General features: G+C 34.4%; 1 protein-coding gene and 1 long non-coding RNA gene across 2 annotated transcripts in view; both read right to left on the bottom strand.

The window, feature by feature from the left end:
* The window catches only part of LOC129807907 (leucine-rich repeat-containing protein 24), a 209,886-nt gene extending 204,138 nt beyond the window's left edge, over nt 1-5,748 (bottom strand). The window contains exon 1 of the mRNA XM_055857505.1: nt 4,970-5,748. The gene's annotated coding sequence lies outside the window, so the exon portion shown is untranslated. The remainder of the gene's footprint in view (nt 1-4,969) is intronic.
* Nucleotides 5,749-10,420: 4,672 nt separating this feature from the next.
* LOC129807906 (uncharacterized) overlaps nt 10,421-24,628 on the bottom strand; it is a 194,884-nt gene continuing 180,676 nt past the window's right edge. Inside the window, exon 4 of the long non-coding RNA XR_008752337.1 lies at nt 10,421-10,483. This is a non-coding gene — a long non-coding RNA (uncharacterized LOC129807906). The remainder of the gene's footprint in view (nt 10,484-24,628) is intronic.

Below are 24,628 nucleotides of genomic sequence, written 5' to 3'. Positions count from 1 at the left end.
TCAAAATGAGATTTTATATGGACGAGATAACTCACAATATCAACCTTAATCCTGCATATTAAATTCTTATAATATACATTTTTCCACTTTATCTCGTAAAATACGAAAATAATGTTGCATCGAGCTGTATATATCCTTTTTGTCACAAATTATTTATATTTTTATAGTCTAAAATAAATTTAGTGCATATTATAAATAATTCCTCAAATATTTAATTGCCTTCAATCGATATACTTTTAATGAAATATTCTTTATAAAATTTTAAATTTAAATATTGCAATTCCTATCACTTGTACTATCACTATGTTACTATTTAATTTTTCATTAAAAAATAATTCGTCCATTTCCATTCATTATTTGTTAAATTATTAATGCTATCGATAAATATTTAAAACTCATTCAGGGACTCACTGAGAATAAAATAATTGAAGTGAAGAAAATAATCTCAAGAAAAATTTTAAAAATGCAGCAACGTCAGCGGAGAATGCAATAAACGACATCATGAGAGTACTTTTAAGAGTGCAGCATATTGGCGGTATTTTGGTGACAATAGTAAATAAGTAACAATCGAATTTCAACTTTTCAAGCATCAATTTTAGATGAATCAAAATAGTGAAATGTTTTTGACACAGGGAAACTTAAGGAAAAAATGGAAATTTTTATATTTCAAACTCACAAAAGGCTACAAGTGACTCTTGGTCAATTTTACGTAACATTCTGACTCTTATTTAATAATATAATTATTATTTCATTTGTATTTAAACCTAGAATTAATTTATACGTAAAGGAAAAAATGTTTTGTTAAATGGGAGAATGGATCTTGTTCTACTTTTGTCAATAAAGGTGTCTACACATTGGGAGCAATGTTCGTCAAAAATTGCATTTTTGACAAAAATTTGACGTTTCTATCTACAGCAACGCAAACAATTTCCTTCAAAAAAGCAATTTTTGACAAAAATTGCTTGCAATGTGTAGAGGTCTTAAGACGTTATTCATCAATTTGACAAACTTCTTTTTTTCAGAGTAAGACAAACTGCAGCATCACACTGTCCAATTACCCCTGAATAATTCTGCCCTGGTTTCCCCTATTCAATAAAATTCATTATTATTGGAATGTTTTTTATACCTGAAGTATTCGATTTAAAATGAAATTCCTTATCGATTCGTTTTGTTCTAATTCACTATATCAATCCAAACAAAGATTATAAAGGATAAAAAATCAATGCTCAAACTCTTCTTATTAATTAAAATCGCTTCAGAGTAATATTCAACTAGGTTATTAAAAATGCGTAAAAAAATACAGTAAAATGCGGAAATGGTGTTATTTTTTTTTACGAATTAATAAAAATTCTATAATAAATAATAATTTTAATAGATTTAACATGTTTAATCATCACATTTAAAGTGCTTTCAATGCACATGACAAAAATTACATTTGCGGTTGGAGATTTTAGTAAACATAGCCAGTAAAGTAAAAATTGGTCTCTGTATAATGCGGAGATCATAAAATGTAAATGCCTAATATATAGTTAAATATTCTTGACAAATGGAAAAATTTACATATTCGTTTTAAGCTTAAAGAGAATTATGAACAATTTTTATTAACATTTTACTGACCAAAATGGAGCCTTTTATTACCCGAAATATAATACATATATTTAAATTTCGTAAATAGAGTGTATTTAAATGTTTTGTACAGAATAATAAAAATTAAAGTGAAATATTTTGAAATATACATTTCATTTTACACTAAAGGATTAAGTAGGGGAAAGTGGCCTGCCTTTGAATGCTACAATTTCTTTCTTTTTTCTCAAAGAAAAATTTTATTTTGTGAACTATATAGTTAATATTATTAACTATTTTCTATTAACTTCGATTAACAAACTTGAATTTGAGTTTTGGGAAATAAGAGAAAAATTGAAGCATTCAAAGGCTGCCACATTCAAAGGCAGGCCACTTTCCCCTACGTAATTTTACTACGGTCTTCTTCGACTTGGTCAAAATTGCATTGTGTAGAGGTACTACCAAATTTGATCATCTCGGAAGAGTAGAGCTACGTGCAATTTTAATTAAACTTAACTTGATACATTCTATTGTCAATCTGAGCTTCTTAAGAAAAAAGTTTTCATGGAACCTAACGAAAGAATTGGAAGAACGTATTCACAAATTCTTTTATGAGTTTTTAAATAATGAACCGTGATGCAATGTGAAGTATTACCTCGAAGAATTCTTTTTGTATTCTATAACGCAGGTTTCATACTGAAGACTTAACTCAGTTTCCGAAAGTTTGTAAATTCTAAAGTCTAAATTCAAAATTCCAATATTACTGATTAGCATATACGGGAAACTAAGGTACCTTTAAATTGAGGCACCTTTGAAATAGAGCTCTTCTCTGCTACTTTAAAATGGAACTGAGCTTTATTATAACATAATTTAGCTTCACAACTGATTTATGGAGCTATATTATATAATGGTAAGTTCTATTTTCATTTAATGATTTGATTCCCAATTCAAAGGTACCCCATAGCTTTTAAAAGTTTATTTGCCCTTAATATTTAATACCACGTAAAAAACATCCGAAGAATCTTACACTAATAAGAAATTAGGGAATTTAAGAAGACAATATAAGAACGTAGTAGTCCCAAGTAACCTTAACATGAGCTTCGGACCTGAGGTTTAGTTATATGGCTTACATCCTCTAATTTCTTATTATTCAAGAAGAACTTGAAGCAGGTTATAAATTAGACTATGCTGCCCTAAAGGAACTTTATTCGAAGGCTTGAGGATTCATATGGAATCGCTGTTCCATAAATCCTCAAGTTAACCAAGGTTCAGTTAATATTTCTTTCGTATTCACATAAAGAATTCTAAAAGTTCTCTATAAGAAACTGGAAGGAAAATGGGAAGGTAAGTACCAATTCTCTGGGACCTCACTTAAAAATTTTCAATTGACCCGTAGCCGTCTAATATTACACTCTAAGGGTAAGTGTAGGTGAACTTTATTTTCAGGTACAGGTACTCGTACCTCCGTGTTCCCGATTTAAGGAATTAAAATATTCGCATTGAAGCGAAAAAGAGGGATTATCTTAAGCCGTATGGCTTCCATATATTCTTCAAATCCTGCACGACAATCATAAATGTTTAGAGCAAACTTTTGTACAAAGAACAGGCTGTCCTATTTCCTTTCGGAATAAATTAAAATTGAAAATTAAAGGGCAAAATTAGATAAATGGGAATATTTATAATTAGGAATTTTGAGGTTTCGTCATTGTTTTAGATAGGCAAAAACAGAAAAGCACGAAGAAGTTATCGTAGATGTGGGTGACTTTGGATTTCTGTAAGCTTATATTTAATTCTAGCGATTAATAACGTTCTGGAACTAAAAGCCCATTCTAAAGTTCTAGAATTAAAGAAAGGCTAACGAAAAGCAGAGGTGCAATGGAAATTCACTCGCATCTACGGTAGTATAAAACTTTAGTGTCACACGGTCTTCAGGCCAGTTTAGTCTGTTTCTCGAAGATCTAGGATTTCTAAAATACAATCAATTCCAGGGGCATGACGTTTCCTATGTTTCCCATATGTTTCTAGCGAGCCAAAAATACTTTTGAGTTTATTAGCTGTTTTCTGTCATTGTAGAATGAATTAACAAAAAATACAAATACAAAATAAAAGCCAATTTAATATTGAATACGCAACCAAAAACCCGAAATTGGCAACTTACTTAGTTTTGGAGTATATCGTGAAATGTGTACGAGAACGGGGAAAAATTTACACTAAAACCTGTCGCATTTTTCAGAGCTAATGTCACCCCCTGATCAATTCCATTGATTTTTCAGTATCCGTCAGATCAAGTGCTTTTAATATAGTTAAAAGTTAGAAAAAAATTTGCTTATTAAGAAATAAGAACAGTCAAGTCACATGGCCAAAGCTTAAGCCTGCAGCCCGAATTTGTATAAGGCATGTACTTTTCAGTGGTTTTCTTTTTCCGAATTAGAAACGATTCGAATTACCGAATTTTACCCTAAAACTAGGGAGAAGTGAGGTACCTTTGAATTAGGGGTACCTTTGAAAAAAGAACTTAGCCTCACCGCCGTATAGGACTTAAGTGTCTAAATGTCTTGTTTCTTTCCTATCCAAATTCAAAGATACTCAATTTCCTCCTACTTCAAGTTTAGTCCTTCAAGATGCAAGTGACTTTGCCCCTTGCTATTCGTAAGCCTGCCACTTAGATAGATTGAAAAACGGAGGGTATCTGTTTTAACAGGCAAGTAGACACCTAGGTCCTTAACAGCCCCTTAGTCGGTTCGGTAAAAATTCCATAATTAAATTTAAGAGAATCTTGTGTCTTTATTAAGACGAAACTCTACACAGTCTTTTCTCTCACTTAAGTATGGTCTCTACCGATCCTATCTACCATATCCGATGAGCCAAAATCATTCTTAAGTGACAGAATTAAAGAAAAGCTTACTGAAACCAGAGGGTAAGGACACTCCCGAAAGAAAACGTCGCCCAGAATTAAATGTTTCTTGGGTGGACAGAAGTCCCGGAAAAAAAAAACAGGAGAAGGAAGGAAAAAAATATCACACAAAACCATCATACCATCAATCACAGTCCCACTCATTTATCAATTGAGGGAGATGAAAAAAAAGAAATTTTTTAAAGCACATCCGCAGGAGAAAAAAGTTAGGAGCGCACAAACTGATAAACTCAATTAGTTTACTTTTCTCGCTGGTAGACACGTGTGAGTGGGTGATGTTCATCCGGGATTTGCCAACATATATAGAACGTAAGTTCAGTCAACCCGCACTCCCCGCAATCCATGGAGCGCTTTTTGATGCTCCACGATGAAAATGTTAATCCCTGACATCACATATACACGGAGAAATACTTAATTCTAAGAGCTAAAGACACATCACCATCTTCGTCCCCTAATCTCAGCCGCCAGGCACTCATTTATAATTCTTCTCACCTCTTCTTTCCGGCACAAAATCCCCCGGCGCGTTGAAGGAAGTTATGAGGCGCGTGGGGTAAGAGACTTTGTGGGGGGGTCGTCAGGTAAATTGTTTATTAAATTGAAATCTGACACCACGTCTGATCTGCTAATAGCTATAAATCCACGTGCGTTTTAAATCCAGAAAAAAATGAGGGTCTAATTCACTCATTAACTTACACTATCTCACTATCCCTGACAATCCGCGAATAAACAATTCATTCAGCGAGATTATCCAACAAAACAGGGATGGTACACTTTTCCACCCAACACTAAACCACCCGCAACACCAATGCTCACAAAGAATCCCTTCTGTATGATATATATCACCACAAATAGTGGCAAATTGTTTGAGTAGATAATGAATTTAATCTCTTGTCTTCACAATTTTCAGTCCATCGGGTTTATACTCCTCACCATCACCAAATAGCCAGATAGAACAATCTCCAGGCTATCACGAACTCAGATTACTCCACAATTTATTTTTTTTATCCTTTCACAATTTTTTTTTAACACACTTTCCCAGATCTCACTTAGACCAGGAGAGACAATTTTCCCGGGGGTGAAAATGTCACCACAATATTTTGAGTCTTGAAGACAACCCGAGTCAAAACTTCCGCCCACATCGACGACTTCCACAGGACTGGATGGGCAAAAAAATATCGACACCCGGCTCCGTGGAAGGCAAGTGCCACAGATGAACTGGATGGTCGAGGCTCGGGAAATCGTCGAAAACTCCCATGGTTTATATTGCAGTAATTTCCCTCGGTGATAGTCGGAAAGAGTCGCTGAGGAAAGTCACCACATACCCGCACACACATTCACATTTCAGGGGAATTTTCATTCAAGGGAAATTTTTCCCCTTTGGCAGGATTTTCCCATCCAACCCCTACATCTCCCCATGCCCTGAGAAAACCTCAGAACTGCACCGCTTTTCACCCTCGCATTATCCCACTAAAAACTGCACACTTATACAAATCAACCCCTCTTGGACCACTCAAGAGACCTATTTCTTCTATATTTTTTTTTCCTCTAAATCTTCACCCAACCCACCTATCCCAGTGATTTATGCACCAATCGATTGAATAAATTGGAAAATTTCCAGAAGTTCGAGACATTAAACCCCATCAGGTATAAGACCAAGTGCCCCAGTCCCCAATTCTACACTCGGAGAGAAAAAAAATGTATTTGAGATATTTGTTTGATCTCCCTTTCACCTTTTTCCTTAACTTGCTCCCTGATTTCTTTTTTTTTCATCCTGCACTTTGCACGGAAGGACCTGGAAGGCGGAGGACAAACTACTAAGGAACAAACATCAAACAAAAGTTTGTTTAAACTGCAAAGCTCCGCACGTCCTTCAATTTGGGCAGGTGGTGGAAAAAGTGAACCTTCTGGCTGGGGAAGTCTCTTGAAAAGTGTGCACAAGATTAAGGCTATTGGGGAGGAGATCTATATCCAGCATATACAGATTGACCCAACTGATTTACCAAGGGGTGACACACTTAACTTGCAAAGAGTACATCATCCATACAAATGAATTTCAATGGACTTAAAATCTCTCCCTAAACCACATTATTCCCTTTAGAAGATCAAGGTAGAGCTTCATCAGATTATTCACTGTAGGTAAGTCTATCTAGCTTACCCTCAGGTTATACCAAGTCTCACTCACAGTTACACATTCAAGTCATAAAAACAATCATAAAAGCTTCACATCAAGTAGAGGGAAAAATATTGAAATTTCTTCTAATAGGGTAAATTAAGCTAATTCAAAACCTGCTCCAATTGGAAATTTTTCGCTACTCCAAATGGAAACATATTTTTTCCACAATAAATACTCAATTTATAGTTTTATTCATACATTTTCTGTGGTACATTTTTAATATTTAGTTCCTTATGGTTCAAATAAAGCGAAAATCCATTCATATTAATAAGTTTTAACATTTAAAAGTCTCATCTCAATTGACAGTGTAACTTTTCACCGTCGAAAAAATTCATCGATCGACCATTTTTTCTAATAAAAAAGGCAAGTAAGCTGATTGTTGTTTATTAATTTTTTGACGTTTATGCACTATATCTGACAAATTTTAGTGAAATTAAGTCTTAAATTTTATTGTTAACCGTAAGTGAAGTGCTCAATTAAAATAATTACATATTTTCTGAAGAAAAAGTGCATTTGTGAAATGTGCGCAAGTGCTTCAATGGGAAACACCGAAAATATGGGTTTATTGGAGCGATCTCCTTATTGTTTCAGATGGGAAAGGAAAATAAGACCAGGAAAAAGAACAAAACCTACACTTAAGAGCAACTCAACAAAGCTTTGGAAGCCTTTCGTCGTGGAAAATCACTAACAGAGGCGTCAGTTTTGTTTCACGTTCCGAAACCAACACTTTATAATAAACTTACTAGAAGATATCCGGAGGAATGCAGTGTGGGAAGGCGCCCCACTTTACCAAAGGTCATGGAAGACGAGCTTGTTGAATGGATTTTGGAATGCGCTGACAAATGGCATCCCATAACTAAGGATCAAGTCCTCGACACTGTGCAACTCATGTGTAAGAAGTTCGAGATCACCAATGAGTTTGTAGATGGAAGGCCAGGATATGCTTGGTTCAGGAAGTTTTTGAAGAGACATCCTGAATTAAGCCGACGTAAACCAGAATCATATACCACCCAAAGAACTGGTGTTACCTCTGAGAACATCACTGACTGGTTTGAGAAAACCCGTGAAAAGGCGAGATTGAGGATACTAAAAATGTCATCTAAAAAAAATATGATTAAATAAACTATTTTCTTAATCACTTAGTGTTTGTCTCCAATTGAAAAATTTCCCTTGTCTCCATTTGGATTAAATTGTTTCCAATAGTAGCATTTTGCACATGTGTATTTTTCTTGTATTAAAGTAGTTTTCAAACTCAATTTAAAGAATTTGTACTAAATAGTAATATTCTAGAAGAGTCAAAGAGCAAATTTATGTAATTTTCTTCAGAAAAAAAAATAATTTAATGTCTTGAATCTTGTGTCAAAGTTAAAGCGTCTGGAACTGGTTTTGAATTAGGACACTTACCCTAAAGCTAATTTAAAAGAGAGGATTTTTATTCAAAATCTACATTTTAAAATTAAAAGAGACGGCAAAGCGTCCCAGCTTTGCGGAGTGCTCGAACTCACGAGAAAGAGCTCTCGGTGAATTATCTTTTTTCATGTTTTTTAGGATGTAGGGGAATGTTGGGATGGTTCGCACAGAGTGAACCTTCAAACAATGGAAATTTTCTCTTTGTTTACAAAAAGCTACACACAGAAAAATTTTGACTCTAAATTTAAGAATATATAAGATCCTGGGAACTTAAATTGGACGTGAATCCCCGAGGCGTTTAAGTTTAGAAGCTCTGAGCGAAAGAAATGGGCTATAATCCCTAGCTCTTTCAAGTTAAGAGTTCGGGAACTTAAGTTCAGCATTAGCTGGAAAATGAAAAACGTCTACAGATTTGCAAATTGCAACTAAAACTAAATGATCAAGGATTTAAAATTAGGTCATTGGCATTCATTGGATGGGATTTGAAATTAAATTCCTGGGTGTTTCTGTTTAAGAATTTTCCATTTTTCTGTGTGTAGTTCATCCACTGAGAAAAAAGAGAGACTGCGATTAACTTCTTTTCGTCATAACTTTAACACCTTTTGGGTGTAAAACTATATCAACATTTTTTAATATTAATTTTACACCTTTTTAGTGGTAAAATCAACATGAAAGAAGGATAACTTAAACGCATAATACACCTAAAAAAGGGTAATATTTACACCGTTTTCGGATCAATACTGAAGGGTAAAATTAACATTTCCCGAATGTTATTTTAACTTTTTCGGATTTCTCTCAGTGTCATTTCTTAGCCATAAAATAGATAATTATTAAGCTCATGAGACGAGATGAGAAATGGTAAGTCAGCTCTTTGTAAACAAACAGAAAATTGGGGTTGTTTGAAGGTTCACTCTGTGCGAACCATGCCAACATTCCCCTATACCCAGGGGCCCAGCAAGCAGATATTTTTTCATTTATTTTGCAGATATTGTACAGCGACTTAAACAAATTTGCTCGTAGTTCTTATATAATTTTGGTGAACATTATGAAATATGTATTTTTAGATAGCTTTTAATGCACGATTTGGAAATATATCAGATTGATATTTCAATTCTCTTTAGGAAAAAACTTGCCAATAGTCTTTAGTGTCTCTATGCAAAAACGTATGGAAAAATGAAATGTAGAGAGGCTCCGGCCTGTACCACTTTAATACCTATTAAATTGCTCCATTAACAAGAAGTCATCTTTTGGCTTGAGTAGCAAGTAGACGGACATACAATAAAGTAAATTAATTCTAAAAAAAAGTAAATTATTTACGGGTACTTTACCGATTTATTACCGATCAAGTCTAATGCAGCCGGGTTAGAAATTTCAAGACCTTTCAAAAAATCTTAATTAAGAAAAATCATCCGTTCAATGTGGTTTAATTTTGTTCTCTAAAAATAAATATCTACATGCTTTTCGGTCATAGGTATCTAAAGACAACATATTCACATCAACTAACCTCAAAACGGGTCCCGATCAAAATCCCGAGAGCCGAAATCCCGAAAGCCAAAATCCCGAATGGGCCAAAATCCCGAAAGCCAGAATCCCGAATTCTTAAAAGTGCCATAGCTACTCCCACGATTACACCCGCGCTTGCTGGAGGCAAAGGGAAATTTTCTGAGTCTTGCGAAATTATTCTACACATTATCCTCCATGTAATTTTATCCCTGTTAGGATTTTGGACATTCGGGATTTTGGCCCATTCGGAATCTTGGCGTTTGGGATTTTGGTTTTGGAGGAGATGGAGGGCATGAGAAGAAAAAGGAAAAAAAAGTTCTGACAATAATGTTATTGGAGATAATGGGGGGGGTCACCGAAAACCGAAAGTGAATATTTCTTACCGTTTTTGCTCGTAGCTACTGACAAGTTTAGAGCATAAATTTCATAATAAACACATTTATTATCAAAAGAAAACAGAAATAAGATAAAAGAAGCACATATCGACCATGCACCTTGTATCGGCCAGCTTGCAAAAGATATCGACCACCAAGATAAAATGAATATTTAAAAATTATTTACTACGTTTTGCCAATTATCTAATGCAAAATATATTGCGTTTGTTCATATGTAATCTTCTGAATTAAGTTTTTCGTTGAATTTTAAAAAATATATAATTATAACTGTCAGCCATTACAAGTGCTAAACGTCAAATGGTTAATTTTTCTATAAAAAGTCTCTCAAAAATAATATTTATATTAAAAAAAAGAAAGATGTGTCTGTCAGGAATGTCAGGAATATAAAAGGGTTGAGTAAAAATTATGTAGCTGACTTAAAATTTATGTATATTGGTGAAATCATATAAAACTTACCTATTTAAATGGCGGTGCAACTTTTGAACTGGAAACTGGACAGAATTTAGAACACTTTTTAATTTGCGTCTGTAATGATATTAAAAGTACAAAAATAAAGGTTAGAAAAACTATGTTAAGCATTTTAACTTCTGTATTAGGAGTACTTAACGACAGATAATATTATTTTGAATCGTATTTTGAACGTATTTTAGAAAACGTATTTGTAGAATAATAAAAAATTAATTTGAATAGGATAAAAAGGAAATAAATGGTAAGTAATAATTTTCATTTATTATCCCAGAGTCCACTTATAGGGGGTCCATCGAAGATTCTTAGTCACTATTTCAAACTGTTGGGGCTATATATTCAATAACGAAAGGCTAGACAAACACTATGGCTCCAATTAGGGCAGCAAGGAGAGCAAAATTTGTAAGTATCACAAAAAATAAATTAATTCAATAGTGACTAAAATAAATACCATTATAGTTCTTTCTTGAAATCCCTGATTAATAAATTGTGCAGCAGTTGTACACTGCATCCAAAAAATCCAGTACCCCTGTCAAAATTTCAACTTCATTGGCTCATATTTCTTGTAATCCCCCGATAAAAGCAATCCAGCTACTAAAAAGTGCACCAAATTATTTGACTTTACAATTCAATTGTGAAATATAATCAAATCACATCAAATTACATAGTTGAATTGTGAAAAGTTCCACGGTCGGATCGTTAGATGTGTCGTTTGTGGGGTGGCAAAAAACGACGACTTTTTCCTACAAATCCACCCCAATGTTCACTGGCTCCTCAATTCAGCACAAATATACTTCTTTAAAGTGGAAGGAACAAAAAAAAATAGTCCATTGGAGGACTGGGACATTGGTCCCTGTGATAGAGAGAGAGACCAATTTTCTGGGAATATTGTTCGGCAAACAAGGACTTTGTCGGTTGATTCACTCTTTCAGGGAGATTTTATATACAACCCACCCATTAAAACCTCCTACGGAGGGGCAGGAGGATGTTCTAAGGCAGGGAATTCTTCAGCTGAATGTATAGTGAGGGGACAAAGGACGATTGAATTGGAATGGCAGTGATGAAAGAAGATTAAAAGGAACCTCAACAGAGTCTTTGATTTTTTGACATTAAATCCAGGAATTGGCAGAATTTCAAAGCGACCCGCTTCCTTCCTACCATTTCTTAGTTTTTGGAAGGAGGAACTTTCATCATTACCATTGTGAAGATTTACTCTAAGATTCTCTCATAATCACAGCTATTGCAATCCTGTAAATTAATGAATTACTGTAGATGCGGGTGGCTTTGCACAACTGCTTTTATTAAGATTTTACTCTTATGGTCACTGGACCATCCTTAATTTCCAGAAACATTTATGAAAAACAGGGGTGCAAAGTCACATCCGGAATGCAAAGTCACCTACATCTACGGTATTTCCAATTTAGCTCATGAATATTCTTGAAAAAGACCATCCCTGATTTCGAGAATGATCACTATTCATATCACTGATTTTTATTATTTTTGTTCAATAGATAGATCTATCGAAGACCGTTCCGAGGATGTCACAGTATTTTTTGGATATTTTTTTAATTTGTACTGATGGCAAAATGCGGTAAAAGTGTTTGATTTGAAATCGAAGACAGTCATCTCGGTGCCTTTCAAAGTCAAAAAGAAAACAACAACAATTTTTAAGGGAAGATAGGTAACTTCGGAAGCGATTTTTTCGAATTTCTCAAAAAAAAATTTTAAATATTGAATACTTAATTAAATATTGAGAACTTCTGTTTCGAAAGCTGACCTCTTGTACCTGGCAGTTTATAGCTAAGAATTTTTGCTTTGGAATTATAAAAAAAAGAATGCAATACTTGAAGGCTGGCGCGTTTGGAAACTGATCACCATCCCCTAACCAGAGCATTCATTTTTCAAAATCTTACATTACTCTATACTCTTTTTTTTATTTTGTTAAAACCATATTTCGAAACAAATTCAATTTATAAAAATACATTTTAAAACATTTTTGTAGGGGAAGTTAGGGATGCTTCGCACGCGCGAGCCTTCAAACAATGCTGTTTTTCTCTTTGTTTAAAAAGAGCTGATTTCTCATTTCTTAAGGATAAGATAGGTATTCATAAACCTTATCTTCACTGCAAAAATAGGCAGCCTAGCCCTTCTTTCCTAGGTTCTACGGTCACAAATTCAAAATTGTCCCAAAATCGGTAATTTTGATGGTACACATTTCATGTGATTTTTCACAGATAAATTCATTTAATTAAAAAACACTTACATCAGTGGGTGAAGGGTTAATGTGGGTTAATATTTGCGTAATAACTTTTTTCATCAGAGGAAAATTATTTTGAGAGTACTGGAAAATTCACAAATACTACATTTCGTGTAGGTTCAATCGCTTAGAATGTTATGGTTTGCACGCCTATCAGGCAACTCCAACTGGAAAATCATAACCTCACTAGTGACCCATTCCTTGATTAAGTGTTGTGAGTTGATGAACACCTATCATTTTGAGCCAGACAGGATTTACGGGATTTACAATTTAGATGAGACTGTCCTCTCATGCGTTTTTGCGGCAAAGGAAAATGTGTTTTGTTCACGGAATGCTTAACAAGTTGGAAAATCAAGTTTGTTGTTTCCACTGATCGAGGGGAAAACGTTACGATCGCTGGAATCACCAATGTTTCCGGAGGTTTTATTCCACCCAACAAAAGTCGAAAGACAGTGTCGACGATCATCACCGGGTCTCCGGAAATGAGACGGAAGCAAGAGCTGAAGAAGACGAAGCACTTCAAAGAAGGAAAAAGGGAAAGGGAGAAGAAGAAAAGGCTCAAGGAAGTCGAAAAATTGACAGGAAGATCAAAAGGTGGTTCAAAGAAGTGACGAAGGTTGAGGAAAAAATACTGCCCAAGAAACGGAGGCGCCCGAAAAATTAACCACTAAATAAAATAACTCTCTTTAAATTTCTTTATTGCTCTCTTTATATTGTTGCGATATTTTTATCTTATTGATTCACTTTTTAAAACTTCCCTAAATTCTCTTTAACTTCTTTTACTTGGTGAAAAAAACTCCAGCCTGGCTTCAGATGGTAACTACGGTAACTACACCAAATTCTTTTGCCTATTATAAGATCTTCAGCCATTTGATTCACGTGGACAGCATACATGGACGATGCAAACAGCAAGAATGCTGTTAGTGATGACAGAGTCAGAGAAAAGATCTTACCAGGAAATGTCTGTCCGCTTTTAATATATTGCATGTGATTGCGGCATTAACGTGTGGCGGCACACTTTTCAGTGTTTTGAAAGGATCCTCACCCCGGCAAAAATTCTTCCGAAAGCTCTTAAAGTCATAGGTCAGATTATAGTTGAGTTTCCAAAACCATATCATTTGCTTCATTTATGCTTCGACTGTTGTGTAGTCTCTCTCCCATCTTCCTAAGACGACGCTTATTCACAGTGTGAAAACTTTATCTTTAACCTGGAACTCAATGTCATCACACTACTCCCTGTACACTAAAAGATACCAAAAAATAAGAGTTCAAAACATTTGCAATTACAATTAGTAAAACTCAATATTTTACTCACCCAGCGTTTTCCAGGAAACCACTGAAGAGAAACTTACTGTCAATTCAATTTTTAAATAGGGAAAATTCTACTTTCACGAAAACAAAACAAAATTCTCTGTGTTTATGAAAAAATAGACATAACCTCTGAAGTATGGTTTTTTTGCGCTTCTAAGCAGAATCAGCTGACTTATTTATTAGGGTTGCCGCACTTGAAATGTTCACATTTCAGTCGTTTTTTTGACATTCACTTGCAAGTTTTGCAAGAAAAAAGAGTAGTTTAGATAAATGAGAAAAAAATGTGTTTTATAAAGCTTTTTTAGTGCAGTGATAGTTTGCGGTGGTTCATGGGGCTTCATTCTAGCAATTAGTAAATAGTTTTTGATTATGTATAAGATCTGTTCCATGAAAAAATGCAATGACGAACCTATACTACCCATCGTGCGAATCTTGCCTGCGGTGGCAAGGTTTGAACAAATCGTCATACTTTTTTCTTTTCTCTGTTCAAGAAAAACCGAAGATTCTGTGGCCGCCAATATGACATCCGTAGAAACCTGAAAGATCAGAGATTTCTTTGGTGTAGCTCAATGCACTGTCCATTTTAACGTTAAGTCGGAAAAAAATCTTGAAAATAGAGTTCAAGAAAGCGTGCGAACTATCCCTAACTTCCCCTATAAATAAATATTTTAGAAGTATTTTACTATCTCTCTCTTTCAAAAAAATCTCTCTTTCAAAAAATATCGTAATTTTGATCAATTATTGTCGTATTTTTTTATTAACAATTTTATCTTTTCGTACAATATGTCTAAAAAATACTTCAGGTTAATTAAAGTGAAGGTGAAATATTGTAAGGGAAGAGTTCCAGCGATCGGCAGTGTCACTCTGATTGTCAGATTATTTTCATATTGTTGCACTAATTCAAATGAATATTTAAAAATTATTAGCTACTTTTTACCATTTAACTCTCACAAGAATGCAGTGAATTAGCACAGATTTAATTTATAAAACCAATTTTCCGTGCGAGACAACTGATTACGTTGGTGATGATTCGAGGTGCAGAGTACATAGTTGCAATTACACCTGTTTTTTTTATTAATTCATTGTAAAAATTTAAAATTCAATTGCACACAAACATAGTTAAATTGATCACTAATTTACCGATTAGCATACATAAAAATACCAAGTAGTATTTTTAGGCTTATATTTACTTTAAACGAAATATCGAGCATGTCTCTTAACATTCCGATCCGGGGCGCACTTCCCTTAGTAATTTTAGGAAATTTAAAATCAGGAAATAAAAATGAGGAATCAAAATTTAAAATAATGTCAATTGGTACTTCATGTGAATAGTTTTAGAAAAATTATGTTTCAAAAACACGTTTTTAAAACCAAAACAACGAGATTTTTCTCGAAAAATCGCACAAAAATCTAATAATAATCCAATTTTAATGAATTTCGACTTATTTGAACATTAACATAATTTTTTTTCATAATAACGGCAAGTTTTTCGAAAATAGTTTTGAAAAAAATCTTTCTTGTATGCATTTCTGCACCGGTTTTCGTGAATTTAAAACAATGCAATGCAATGGTGCAAAAAGGTTCCCATGGATCTGAGTTGTTTTTTTTTTAGAGGAAATTTCGTTTCTATCCTGAGAATAAAATCAGAAAAGAAATGGTCCTTAGGTTATAAACGCTTTGGACTTACGAAAAAAAACTGCAAAATCCTATTTTAATTCGAATTTGATTATTTATAGCGATTCTGATAGCTGTTAAACTCTTTCAATAGTTTTTTTTTTCAAAAGTGAATATTAGCTCTTTTCTGATATGAGGAAATTATTAAAAGTAGGTTGAGGATTTCTTTGAAAGTGCCTTTCGAAGGAGAATTACAAGCTTTCTAAAAAGCTTTTAAAATTCACCTATTATTATAAAATTAAATAATTTGTAATGAATGATGAGCTGTTCTTGATAAACTTTGAGGATTTCGTAAGCTAAAGGCTTGGTAAGGACATCAAGAAGACTTCAATTAGAAAAAAGTTCTGAAAAAAAACTTGGTAGATTCCTTAAAAGCTTTTCTAAGACAAAATCGCAGTTTTCTTTGAAAAAAGTTCATCAAAAGCTTCCCCAAAGTCTTTCCAAAAATCCTTTTCAAAATTTTTAACAATATTTTGTGAAATTCTTAAAAAAAAATCCGGTTTAAAAACAGTTTTAGTCCAAACTGAATGATTTTGCATTTTTAAAGAGCTCATAAGGTTCGAGAAAAGAGTTTTTAAGCTAGTAAATGAGTTTTTTTCGGATGAAAATGCTTCGAAGATGACCGATAGCGTTATTAAATTATTTTTTATATTGTTTTTTTTTTTAAACTTTTCCTGTCTTCCTCGCTACACGCTTGAATTAATCTGATCCTAGTGTGAAATTTTCAGTGTAAACATACCGTAGATGACGATAACTTTGCCCTCCAGGGGTGACTTCCTGTTGTTCGTAAGCTTTCCTTTAACCCTAGCAATTAAGGACAGTCCTCGCCGTTTGAACATGGTAGATACGATCGTTGAAGGCCATCATTAACACTAAACCTACCGAACGTTTTTGGTTCTTTTTCCTAGCACGATCGGTCAAATGACAGACCGCGGTAGGGTAGGATACTAAAGAAATTTTTCTTGGAAAAGAAGGTAAAAATTTAAATTTAAACACAGAAAAATATATTACATGGACATTTTAAGAAATTGATAGTTTGATAGCGAAATTGTACCGTTTAAATATGTGTTAATTTTAAAAAGTTTTAAACCGGTCAATTTGACCGGTTCTTGGTAGGTTTAGTGTTAAGTGCGGTAGAATTAAAGAAAATCTTAGGGGAAAGTACTCTCCCTTCGAACGTTCATGCCTTCGAATAATGTGAATTTCTTATGGTTTTCGTAAGAGATTTATACTAAATTATCACTGAATTATCAACAATTGATGATAAGCCAACTAATATTTGATAGAAATGTGTTAGTCTCTTAGGAAAACTAAAAGAAAAATCACATTATTCGAAGGCATGAACGTTCGAAAGGGGAGTACTTTCCCCTACATTTTATCTTATTTTAGATTTATTTTAGAAATACGGCTCCTACTTCATTTTTCAAACTTAATTCCCATTAAAAGAATCCTAGCTTTCTTCAACTGAAGAAGCCTTATCACTATTTTCCAGTTCTCTTTCCCAATTCCAGTGGTATCTCAACGCAATTTAATTAAATTTTCATTCACAGACATTTATTCTGCGGACTGATATTTTGGCTCAACGGAAATATCTCTATTCTTAATTACATAACCGTGAAATTTGACCTATATCGATGCAATCAGTCTCAAGTAACCGTCCCCTTGCTATTCCACCCAGAAATTGCTGCTGAATGCAATTCAAAGAGTTATTTGAAAATTCCACTTTCCCCAAACGGTTTGTACTCCAACAATTCTAATTAATCATTTCCTTGTCTGGACTTTAGTAGCAATTTAATGAAAATTCCTTGAAGGAAATAGCATCCTTCCGACAATTGTTGATCAATATGGCATATTTTGTTGCACGTGAAAGGTAATTTCTGAGTGAAAAAGCCTACTTTTCAAGTGTTTTAGTGTCTTTTCTGCCATACCAAATATACTTCTTTTGAGTGGAGGAAGGGGAGTCCTTTCATTAAAAACCATAAAAAAAAGTATTTTTATAAATATTGCTAGTACTTTGGCTGAAGTTATGGTGTCTCATTTCGCATATGAAATTGAAAGCAGACGGAAAAACCATCGTAAGAGCATGAACACAAAAAAACAAGAATTTTATTGTTGTATTTTTCCAGAGGAAAATTTCTGTTTTCCACACATACAATCCCTCATATGGAAATAATTTCAACCTACCCCCATCTCCAATCCCTGAGAGAAAAAAAAAACAGACGGATGTGGTCTTGGAGTAAAAGCCAAGAGATGATCAGAGATCAATTTCTCTGGTTTGTGACATTGTGAAATTTCAATCATAAAATAACCATTACGTTGCATCTGAACCAAGGAACTCCACCCCCTACAACCATCACATCTCAATTCACTCGGTACCAAACTCCTCAGCACACCCACATTATTTGTAGATACAAAATAAACCTAATATTCGATTTACAGTTCAATAAAATCAACCCCATAAAAATAAAACTGCCAAACGATAAGGTGGAATTGTATTGTGGTTCGGCAATTTTGTATATAGCTACAGAATAATCCTTCGGAGGGAGCTTGGAAAATTCAATCGTCGAGGGATGTTTGTCAATGGATTATATTGTGTGAGAATTCATTTTCCAATTAATTTCTCATACCGCAAAACGCAATGGTTCCCATCAGCAAACAAAGTTATTTATTCTATTGAGTCAAAGAAAAATTCTATGGCCAAAGGGATAGGTTTTTCCCGACACAATTTTCATTTTCCTGGAAAGTTATTCCCTAGTGAAGTTTTAACCCTTCTATTTTTAAGCTTTAGGCTTGTCGATTGCCTAGCCCCTAGGGCATTTATCCTTTTGACATCCTGAAACATCAAATTTCTATCCACGGATATGGTTTGCCCAGCCAACCCCTGTGGGGTCTAATGGGATTGCATCCCAGTTCTCTCTAACATTTTATCCCCTCTCATCATCAAAATAGGAATAGGTAGCAGGTGCAAATCTCATCCTTGGTCTAAGTTTTAAAAGCTTAATAAAATCGTTAACCGTTAATCGGTGACGCGAATTAAATATCACACTGCGAAATTGAAAAAAATGCATTAAATAGGCCTAAGGTATTTTTGATGTCTCTTTTGAAACCTTTAAAAATCTAAGATATTTCCTACTTACTTAAAGCAAAATCCTTCAGTACAACGGTTTTTATACAAAGTTAAACTTATCGACTCATTAATCTTAGGTTTTTATAATCTGGATTACGGTAGATGATTTATTTACAGCTATATCACATTTGATGCTATTCCTACCAAATTTATATTTTCAATATTTTGCAAAACCCAAAACCAAAGACTTATTTATGTCCTAAAAACACTTACGGCTTAAGCCTAGAGACGGCATAACGTAATTATAATCAAAATAGTTTTCAGATTAGATTTCCATTAGTTTTTGACTAATCTGTCTCTTGGCCTAAGATGAGAAACGGCTTAGTTTGTTCGAATCTGATACACTGAGAGAAGTCCGAAAAGTTAAAATAACATTTCGGAAATGTTAATTTTACCCTGCATTATTGATCCGAAATTAGTGTTGATATTATGCTTTTTAGGTGTAAATTGGGTTAAAGTTACCCTTTTTCATGTTAATTTTACACTTAAAATTGTGTAAAATTAACATTAAAAAATGTTGATATATTTTTACACCTAAAAAGTGTTAAAGTTACGTGGACAAAAAGTTAATCGCACCCTCTTTTATTTCTAGGCTGAGTCGACTTAGCCTTTTATAACTCCGAGAGATATGTTGTTCCTGGGACCGAGATCTACAACTGGTGAACATTTGGTGGTCATCCGACGTCCGGGCAACGAAACAGTCCATTTAAAAATAAATAAATAAATAAATGAATACACAGGCAGCATAGAAAATAGCCAATTTCAAATGGCTCTCATGACAAGTTGTCATTGTGAGATAGCATAGTATGGAATGGAAACTTCGATATACAGTTGTAATTTGGTGGCCGAGGATCGAATTCCGAAATTCGGCACGATTACTACAGCGGCTTCAAAGACTAGCGTGACTTTCAGTGACGTGGCCGATCAAGACGGTACCTACAGCGGCTCTTGAGGTCATGCTAAGCCTACCACCACTGTGGTGACCCCAACTGAGGCCACCTTGTTGCCTCCGGAACCAGTTGGAAGTTTTTCTCTTAATTAAACACTATTTTTGGGTTCCTACTTTTTATTGAAGAAAGGTTACACTCGTTACACTACACAGTGGCCTGGGCTACGTTTACACTGTGACTGAACCAACCTCTTGAATTTAGCTACCTTTTTTATACTAAAATCCTCCACTCGCACCATAATCGACATTATTTCCTAGAAAAGGTGTCCAATTCCAATAATTGCTCATTAGTGATTCAGGACGAACTTCAAGATATCAATCGTCTGAAAACGATCGTTAAGTGCCCATAAAAATATCAACACTTTCCATATCCTTAAGAAAGGGGGTGCTTAATTGGGATGGCCGAAGATCGCACACATTTTTGATCGTTTCCCATCCTTGTCCCCATTTATTTTCAAGGTTTTATTGCTTTTAGTCTCGAAGAGAAAGTAATCTTAAAAACTTGTCATCATAGATCACCCATTTTACGAGTTTTCCAGGAATAGAGTATGCCTTTGTTTGCTTAAGCCAACAAATGCATCCCCTTTTTGGTCACTCATATATCGCCCATCGTCATATTACGACCTTTCAGGATCATCTGCCTTTTTTAATGGCTGCAAAGTGTTTATAACCCTAAAGGAATACCTATGTCTTTGGACTTTAAATTTCGTAAGGAATAATTGGATAGAAGAACTGTCGCGGTGCTGGACATGATCGGTCATGTCTTTTCTTGATATTTCACGAAAGAACCAGCGCGATCATGAATATTTGAAAACTGGGTTGTGATGCACAAATGGGTGACAGAGCGTCCCAGGATTTGAGAAATACTCAAACTCGTAACTTACCGATTTGAACCGATTCATATATCATTCAGAAGATCCTCCAAAATTGTTTTAAAAGTATCGATTTTCGGATTAAAATTGGTTATTGGCTATGAACCGGTTCATTACCGGTTCAGAACCGATTGGAATCGGTTCAGTTTTATAGGAAATTCCAAGACCTTTCCAACGACCCCAAACATGACACATTCGTTTGATAAATGCGCTCTCTAGTGTCTTTTAAACATTTCACCTTGAAAAACCGTATTACACTGAGAAAAAAAAGAGGGTGTAATTAACTTTTTTCCTCATAACTTTAACATTTTTTAGGCGTAAAAACATATCAACATTTTTTAATGTTAATTTTACACCTTTTTAAGGCTAAAATTAACATAAAAGGGTAATTTTAACCCCCAATACACATAAAAAGGGTAATATTTACACCGATTTCGGATCAATACTGCAGGGTAAAATTAACATTTCCGGAATGTTATTTTAACTTTTCGGATTTTTCTCAGTGTAGGAATGATTCAACGGTATTTTCGTCTAAGGACGAAATGTCCGCCTGTGTAATTTCTAAAACATGTCCAAAAATGAAAAAAAAAACGCACGACACGTTTTCGAGCAATCCAAAAAAAAACATGGTTTTGGTGGTGAAGGGGAGGGGGGATGAGGGGCATGTTAACGATCCTTGGGTCGACTTATGGGGGCGATCTCCCTTAGGTTCCAATCCCAACCCAAGTCGCTATCTCTTACCGTTTGGCGTCTAGAGCTGGCGACAGCCGGACGGACAGACGGACAGATGGACAGACGGACAAACAGCGTGACGACATTTCTCAGAAATCTTCTGAAACGTGAAGATTTGTTGACAAATTGGGTCTTCGGGGGGTGGAAGGTGGAAATTTTGGGGGGTGAAAAAATCGAGGGATTATATATACTGCTCTGTCCGTGGAGTTCGAGCAGTAAAATGCGTCACAACACCACTTCCACTATAAAGACGGAGACGTACTCGGTCGCTCTGAGATTACGCTCAGCGGGAACTTGGAAAGTAGGTTGCCATACAGCTGGCCATGCGAGAATTCTCGATAAACCGATCAGGAGGCACCCTCACCTTCTTGCCCCTAGGGGTGGTCTAGAGGATGCATAATGGGCCCAAACAGAGAGACCTAGGTGCAGCGGTACCAAAAATATGTATTTTGAGTCACCGCCCAATTTAATAATCTAACCTAATCTAATCTAGTGTAATTATTAATTTGATAATAATTACACTAAGCCGTCTCTCGGCTTAAGTCGCAAGTTAAACATTTTTGTTGTAACTCTATTTCCGAAAACAAGCTCTCAATAATGAAAACTAGGATTTTTTTCCATAAAACTCGATCTGTATCGTCTGTATTTTTTTGCATTTCCTGCGTTCTTCTTGGAATTCAATAAAATCCACACTATTTAAAATTAAATATTTAGTAACAAATGGAAAATATTGATTTAGAGGAAAAATCCATATTTTGCAGGAAACCTAATTGCAAAATAATGTTTAATATTTTTTATGTATTAAATCCTATTTCGAAGAATGTTCCGCATAACTGTTTGCTGTGTAAACAAATTTTCCGTAAATACGCCTGAAAGCAACATTAAATTTTAAATTTGTATTATGTTTATGGTAGGGGATAGTCAACGTTTGCGGATCATCATAGACATGCTGTTACGTAATCATAACACAGGGTACCGGATATCAAAAGGTATATTTATATATTTTGAAGATAAATTGTTGGTGATGAGGGTATTTTTTTTTTCGGGAGAGGGGTGGGTGGTGGAAAATCCAGCAGACAAATGAATTGGAGAAAGTTGGCAATTTGTGGAAAAGCCTCGGGTATACTAGTAAAGTCGTTGGTGGTTTTGCAATTTGAAACGCGTGCTCTTCAAGAAAATGCAATTTAGTGTATGATTTCAGCGATCTGTGACAAATGTCCCCAATTATTCATTTTCACCACTCTCTCTTTCTCTGGAAAATGTTCTTTAGCAAATATTTACTCAACCACCATCCTGCGAAGGGTGTGACAAATATCAAAAGACATTCTTGCACTATGTGCTGAAGATTATTCACCAAGGGCACACTATCGATTAACTTTCTTCCCTAAAAGCTCCTCGAATTTGTGTCTTGTTCAACAAATTTATTATCCGCGTTTTTTTGCTGCTGCCTCCTCATTTTATTTTAGCTCATCCTCTGGAAAGATACCCACTACCCACTTTCCTCAATGAGAATTAAACGGAAAAGGTCAGTCTTGTGGAAAAATATCCCCCGGAAAATCACTGGTGTAGTGTTTAATTCCGTTTTTTTCGCAGTGAAAAGCGGAAAGTGATTCAAAAAGGATCGATTTTAAATTTAAAAGAAAATTTTTCAATTGTGAAATAATGTGAAAATTATATAATTGCATTACAATGATAAAACACCTTGATCTGAAAAACCTGCACAAAGGGCCGGAACCTTGTAGGGAGGTACTCAAGGCTTTTATTGATTCATAGCCCTTAGCATAGAGATTCTTTAATACTTATAAAGTAACTTGGGAAGAAATGGAGGACAACGTACTTATTCAAAAGTTTATAGAAAGCATGACAAATTCCTTATAAGCAGATTCTTAAAGGAACTTTACCGATTTATAGCTTTACTTAATATAATTTTCCTCTCTCTTAACGATAAATTGTTTATTTATTTTATATTATCTGCTACTTTGCTTAGGTCTTTTGCATTTTTTGTCAATTTAGATAAAATAATTCACTGAATTGCAAAATAATAAAAAATAATAAATAAACAAATCAATAATAAAACATTTCGAAATGTTTAGTAAAATTCAATAAAATATAGCAGAATTTATTTGAGTTACTTTGAACTATATCAAAAATATCAAATTGGATATTGACAATCAGCTTTTTTTTAATTTGTCACCTATCTGGAACTTAAACGGCATAAGATATCAACTTCTGGTTGCTAGTGACCCCTCAATAAGTCAATATTGAGTTATAAAAATTTCAAAAAGATAGGGGAGTGTTGGCATGGTTCGTACAGAGTGAACCTTCAAACAACGCAAATTTTCCCTTTGTTTGCCAAGACCTACACAGTAAAAAATTGTGTGAGAAATAAAGTTGTGTATGGGAAAAGTTGTGTATTGCCACAAGCATTTTGGTTGTAAATTGTAAAATTACTATCATATTTGTAGTACGATACTAAGATAATTCTAGTAAAATTAAGTTTGTGTAATGAAATTTGTGTATGGGAAAATTTGTGTGAGAACTGTCAAAATTGTTCACTATTGCAATTATTCAAAGATTTTAGACATTTTTCGCGTTTCTAACTGTCTAATTGTCTTCTAGAATCATTCATTGGATTCTTAAAATATGCCTTAGTCGTAAAAAATGAGGAATAATTATGTAATAACAGAAAACAGAGGAAACATCACGTAAATTAGAAAAATTGACGATGCAATTCTTGGCCATTTGCTCAAGAGAAGTAAGCAAGTTTGTGGCGCGGCCGGAAAACGCGCGACCATCAACGCAAAGGTTATGGGTTCAAGTCTCAGGCTCGCTCTTCATGTTTTTTCTTTTTTTTGTTCGTTTTTTTCTTTTTTTCTTAGTTCAATACAGAGACTTTTCACAGATAATACACGCATAAACTGAACAAAATTGCTCTACAATCAAAATTATAGACAGGAAGCCGTTTTATAAAATACACAAATTGACAATACACAACATTGCCATTACAAAACATTTGCCAATACATAAATCTCACAACTATAATGCTCGTGCAAAAATCCCCAACCATAGTGGTTGTAATTTTTTTTACTGTGTAGATAATTATTAAGCTCATGAAACGAGATGAGAAACGGTAAGTCAGCTCTTTGCATACAAAGAGAAAATTCGCATCGTTTGAAGGTTCATTCTGTGCAAACCATGCCTACATTCTCCTATAAATATTATTCTGAAAAAGAATTCACCTTATTTTTTCATAATTTTTATTCCGGTGTATAAGTAACATTAA

This window comes from Phlebotomus papatasi, chromosome 3 (assembly GCF_024763615.1).
Source record: "Phlebotomus papatasi isolate M1 chromosome 3, Ppap_2.1, whole genome shotgun sequence".
NCBI classification, from domain to species: Eukaryota; Metazoa; Arthropoda; class Insecta; order Diptera; family Psychodidae; genus Phlebotomus; species Phlebotomus papatasi.
Note: the sequence above shows the minus strand (reverse complement) of the source record. Positions and strands in the feature narration are given on the sequence as shown.